Below are 6,019 nucleotides of genomic sequence, written 5' to 3' on the forward strand. Positions count from 1 at the left end.
GGTTGGGGTGCAGGAGGGGTGCGGCGGGGGCTTGGCAGGGGGTTGGGGTGTAGGAGGGGTGTAGCACGGGGCTCAGGGCAGGGGGTTGGGGTGTGGGGTACAGGAGGTGTTTGGGGTGCAGGCTCCAGCCTGGCGCCGCTTACCTTGAGCGGCTCTGGGGTGGCAGCGGCGTGCAGTGGGGCTAAGACAGGCTCCCTGCCTGCCCTGGTTCCCGATTCCCGGCCAATGGGAGCTGCGGGTGGTGGTGCCTGCAGGCGAGGGCAGTGCGCGGAGCCCTCTGCAGCCCCCATCCCCCGGGGGGCCGCAGGGACGTGGTGCCGGCTGCTTCCAGGAGTGGCGCAGGGCTCGTGGCGCCACAGGGGTGGCAACCCTACGGGCCGGATCCAAAGCCCTGATGGGCTGGATCTGGCCCGCGGGCCGTAGTTTGCTCACTCCTGGCTTAGTATACTCCTGTAGTATAATTATGGGTGCTCTATAGATAACTTGGATAGTAAACAAATTTGCTCTGGTGTTTTTGACTTGGCAACCTTTTATGGAGACTATACTTCTAATCATCTCTCATTTGCTTTTGGTGCTATTATTGAAATTAACCATGTAGCTGGACTGCCTGAGAACTTGATTGATGATTATGGTGGAGTTACATCTGTATGAGGTCAGACCAATGCAAGAACTGCAAATGGTTACATATGGGACAGACAAGATTGTCCGTGACCACTATAGGCTGTTGTAGTCTTGCTTTGCGCTATTCATATTTTTCACATCAGATGTTAATGTGCCATGCTTAAAAGTGGTTAACAACTTGACAAATATACTGCCATGTTGCTCTGTCCTCTGTTGTTGCTTCCCAGTTGCTAGAATAAACCTAAAATGCTTTCAAGCTCGACTTCAGTGTGATCGAATGATCCAAGGGGTTGCATCCCTGACCATGTTGGCTAATAACTATTGATGGACCTGTCCTCTATGAACATACCTAATTCTTTTTTGAACCACTTATACTTTTGGCCTTCACAGCATCCCTTGGCAATGAGTTCACCAGGTTGATTGTGCATTGTGTGAAGTACTTATGTTTGTTTTAAACTTGCTGCCTATTAATTTCATTGAGTGATCCCTGGTTCTTGGATTAGGAAAGTGTTATTTACCCCCTTCACGTATTCATTCGCTCCACCTCATTCATGGATTTTATAGACCTCTATCATATCTCCCCTTAGTCTCTTTTCTAAGTTGAAGAGTCCCTGTGTTTTTAATCTCTCCTGATATGGAAGCTATTCCATACCACTAATTTTTGTTGCTCTTTTCTGTACCTTTTCCTACTTTAGTATATCTTTTTCGAGATGGGGTAACCAGAACTCCACTGAGTAGTTTGTTCTAGATGATATTGTTTATACTGGGCACTATGAAAATGGGTGCCTTGTTTTAGCTGACCATAAAATATGGCTTTGGGTATTCTCAAGATGGCCATATGAATGAGATACCTAGCACAAAGCAGTTGAGCTTTTATGCGCATACTTTAAATTCCAGACATCCAACCATGATTTCAGTATTGGGAATCTTGTCCCACCATTTGCCCCTGTTAACAGACCAAAACCATGCATGTAGAACTGATCAAGGGGCGGCAACGTGTTGTCCATGTTTCAAAATCATATAGAACTATTGTAAGTGTGACTGCCCAATAGACATTTAGCTTAGTGCTTATTTTGATGCCACTGTCATTCCATAGGTGGTGTGACAGCATTTCAAATGCAGCACTGACTTTGGCAATGGGTAATTTCGTAATTAATTGTGGTGTTCTGTGACAGCATACTACCTAGGGTAGTGTGAGGGGGATACGATGTGGCGTGAGAGGGCTCTGTGTGGAGCAATCTGGCTGCAGGCTGCTTGGTGGAGCGTCCAGATGCAGTAGGGTTCTGGATGCACAGGGGCTTGTTGGGGGATTCCAGGTGCAGGGACAATGGGACTCTGCAGGGGGGTCCAGGTGAAGGTGGTTGGGTGTCGGTGTGGGGGAAATGAGGCTTGGCGGGGGGCTCCGGGTGCAGGGGGGTGAGGGTTCGAGTGCAGGGGGTTTCGTGACTTGATTCTCAGGGGGGTGAGGCTTGGCTTCATGGGGGTTGGGCAGGCAGGGGAGCAGCGCCCTGTATAGTGACCCCCCCCACACACACTGTGAGAAGCAATGGGGACTGGAAGTGGGAAGGGGAGGATGGGAAGCTTCTTGCACTCGAGGAGGTTTCTGCGGGTGGGTCTGACCCAGACCCAGCCAAAATTAGCAGCTGAGCCCGGTGCAGAATAGGAGCCACTGGCCAGAGCGTACCCACCCCTGCAGAGATTGACCTTTCTGCTGGCTGCTCTGGATGCCCGAAACGATGTGCGCGGGCTGCTGGGGAAGGGTGCATGACCACTCTTGTGGCTTCCCTTTGCTTCCCCATCAGAAGTCATTTTTCTGCGAGGAAGCAAAGAAATCTCCAGGGGACTTGAATTCTGCATGTGCGCAGTGGCGCAGAATTCCCCCAGGAGTACATAATGTATGTACTGAAAGCAGTCATAGCCCCTCTGTTTTCTTTGTGAGACTAAACAAGCCAAGCTCTTCTAGTATCCTTTCATAAGATAGGCTCTCCATTTCCCATATCCTAGTAGCTCTTCTCTGGACCCATTTCAGTTTAAATTCACCTGACTTGAACATTGGTGACTGAAATTGTACACAGGATCCAAATGAGGTCTTACCAATGCCTTGTACAAAAGCATTAATACTTCTCCATCTCTACTAGAAATGCTTTGCCTAATACATCCTAGGATTACAATTGCCTTTTTTCACAGCTATATCACATTGGTGGCTCATTGTAATTCAAATGACTAACTTTATTTTCCCCAAATCTTTCAGTTCTTTTCTAAAATTTGACATCTTCTGGATAACAGAAAGCCAAAACTAAGCTGCCATTGTTCAGCAGTGTCAGCATAGGATGACTCTGAACGAGGGAATCCTCCACAGAATACTTTTGAGCCTATAGTAAAGTGCACTGAATTCGGAGTCAGTATACCGTGGTTTGTAGTCTTTTCTCTTCTGCTGACTAGTATAAATAGGTATGCTTTACAGTTTTTAGTGAGCAACGCTTTAGGTTGTCTGTCTTACAGATAAGGTAACTGAGGATCTGATGGGTTGCTTAAGGTGATTTTTAACAGAGCTGAGAATAGATTCTAATAGAACAAAATCTTCTCCATTTAACCAGGCTGAAATTAGGCCAAATCTAGGATATTAAAAAAAAAAAAAGGCTGTGTTTATCTCTCTTTGTGTGGAAACAGGGTGAGAGAGAGATGAGGAAAATGAATCTGTTCTTCCCCAAAACAAACACCTCTCCACTTATCTTGATTTCCTCTGGGAGTATGTTACACTGAGGATCCAGGAATAAGCCAGTAACAATGGGGTGTTTGTAGGGGGCAAGGAGGACCCTCCAGGGAAGGGAGAGGTCCACAGTGACAGAAGACCAGCTGGGTGTCCAGTAAATACTAATTTCCCACCTACAGCCACGGCAAAAGAAGCTCTTCAAGAAGACCAGTAACATTTTAACTAACACAATAGCATTTTAGACATCACATCTGGGGCAGAGAATGCTATCAGCAAATTCTTAAGTATTTGGAAGATTTACAAACGTTCATTTTATATCATAGCAAAGATTGACAACTGTATCAAATACCTGCTAGCTGAGGATGTTACAGAACATGTGAATGTGTAAATAACAGCAACACATTGGTGAAATCTAGCCCTTGGCTGCTGGAAAGGAGGAACGGGCTAGGCCTTGCTGAGGGGTTTCATCTTTGATATACACCTTGCACTTTTTAACTTGAACCAAACCCCCCTCCCAGCTGTTGTAAGAGTAGAAGCATTCTTAAGAGATTTGACAGCATCTTCATTACTTCCACCCCTTTCCTGGTGTTATGAAGGAGTGTTGGTTCTGCAACTTTACCCTTCCTCCAGACACCTTTTTTGTTTTATGCATTACTTGGCTGCTGCTGGTCTAGCTTTCCTAAGCAATAGCAGAATATCACCATTCTTGTCAGATTTTCTGTCGCTCTGGGGTATTGAATAATAGTGAACCTGATAAGGCTTATCAACTTGCCTAGCAGTGAAAGCTCTGAACAGCAGCAAAAGGCATTGAAGCTGTTTTTAGGTTCCTGAGGAGAACATTGAATCAGCTTACATTGGCTTCATTTTCACTAGGCAAATCTTGCAACTATAAGGACTAGAAACATTTTAAAAGAAGAGCTAAAATTTTGCAGGAAATTGTATACACCCTACATTCTCCTCCCTCCATCCCCCACTTGTCTGGACGCTAATTCCTACCCACCAGAGGGTATCATAGGGCCTGGCTACACTTGCGAGTTAGAGCGCATTAAAGCAGCCCAGTGCGCTCTAACTCATGACGCATCCACACTGGCAAGGCACGTAGAGTGCTCTGACTCCACGTCTAGAGCACTCCTGGTAATCCACATCGGCGAGTGGAATAATGTCTGATGCGCCCCCACTGGAGCGCCACGGCGCCATTGTGGATGCCCTGGTCTGTTAATGTGCTCTGATCGGCCTCCAGAAGTGTTCCACAATGCCTGTTCTAGCCCACTGGTCATCATTTTGAACTCTACTGCTCTGCCCTCAGATGACCAACCGTCAGGCCCACCCTTTACATTCTGTGGGAATTTTGAAAATCCCCTTCCTGTTTGCTCAACCAGGCATGGAGTGCTCTCAGCGAATCTAGCCAGGTGACCATGCCTCCACGCACTAGGCGATCCCCAGTATGGAGCAATGGTGAGGTGCTGGACCTCATCAGTGTCTGGGGGGAGGAAGCTGTCCAGTCCCAGCTGCGCTCCAGCCATAGGAATTGTACCACCTTCGGGCAGATATCAAGGGACATGATGGAAAGGGGCCATGACTAGGACGCACTGCAGTGCAGGGTTAAAGTGAAGGAGCTGCGGAATGCCTACCGCAAAGCCCGTGAGGCAAACTGCCACTCTGGTGCTGCCCCCGCGACCTGCCGCTTCTACAAAGAGCTGGATGCGATACTTGGGGGCGACCCCACCTCCACTCCGAGTACCACCATGGACACTTCAGAGCCCAGTTCAACAAGGTAGGAGGAGGAAAACAGGAGCGAGGGTGCTGAGGAGGAGGAAGACTCCCTGGAATCCCAAATGCATGCAGCCAGGAGCTGTTTTCAAGCCAGGAGGAAGGTAGCCAGTTGCGGCAGCCGGTACTTGGGGAAGGACAAACACCAGAGGAGATGCCTGGTAAGTGGCTTTCATTTTGGAAAGGAAGTTATTCGGTATGGGCTCTTGGGGTGAGGAGGGTTACGGCTGCATGCATGCCTAGATGCGGAATAGGGCGTTGATGTGCTCTCTCACATCGCAGTAATCGGCCTCCGTGATCTCTTCAAAGGTTTCATCCAGAACTTGGGCAATGCGCTTGCGCAGGTTTCTTGGGAGAGCCACTGTGGTCCTTGTCCCAGTCAGGCTAACATGTCTGCGCCACTGCCATGAGGGGCGGGATGACCATTGCCGCACACAGGCAAGCGGCATATGGGCCAGGGTGAAAGCCGCATTGTAGTAGAAGACCCTCCCTTGCTTCCCAGGTCACTCTTAGCAGTGAGATACCTTCCAGGATGAACTTCCTGTGGAAAATGTGGGGACAGTGTTCGGATTAGGGGCCCCCTGCAGCTGTTGGCTCTCCCCAAGGCACAGAAACCCAGAGGACAGTACAGCCGTGAAACAGTCAGTCCCCCTTGACCCTGTGCTTACTCACCATTTTGAGGCTCCTGTGGGTTGTGCGCGCTCGCTTTGGGATGGGCAAATTATGCTATTGTGTAGACTGTGCTTGCCCTTAAGTACGGGGGAATCATTCTCTGTCTGGTGTGAACAATGCTGCCTCTGTTAAGTGTTGCATTTTACCTTTACAGATGCAACCTTGAGATCTCAGCCGTCCGTGTTATCACCGGCCGAAAGACTGCAAAGAACTAGGAAGAGGCCATGTAGAAGCAAAGAAGAC

Source organism: Trachemys scripta, chromosome 15, assembly GCF_013100865.1.
Source record: "Trachemys scripta elegans isolate TJP31775 chromosome 15, CAS_Tse_1.0, whole genome shotgun sequence".
NCBI lineage: Eukaryota > Metazoa > Chordata > Testudines > Emydidae > Trachemys > Trachemys scripta.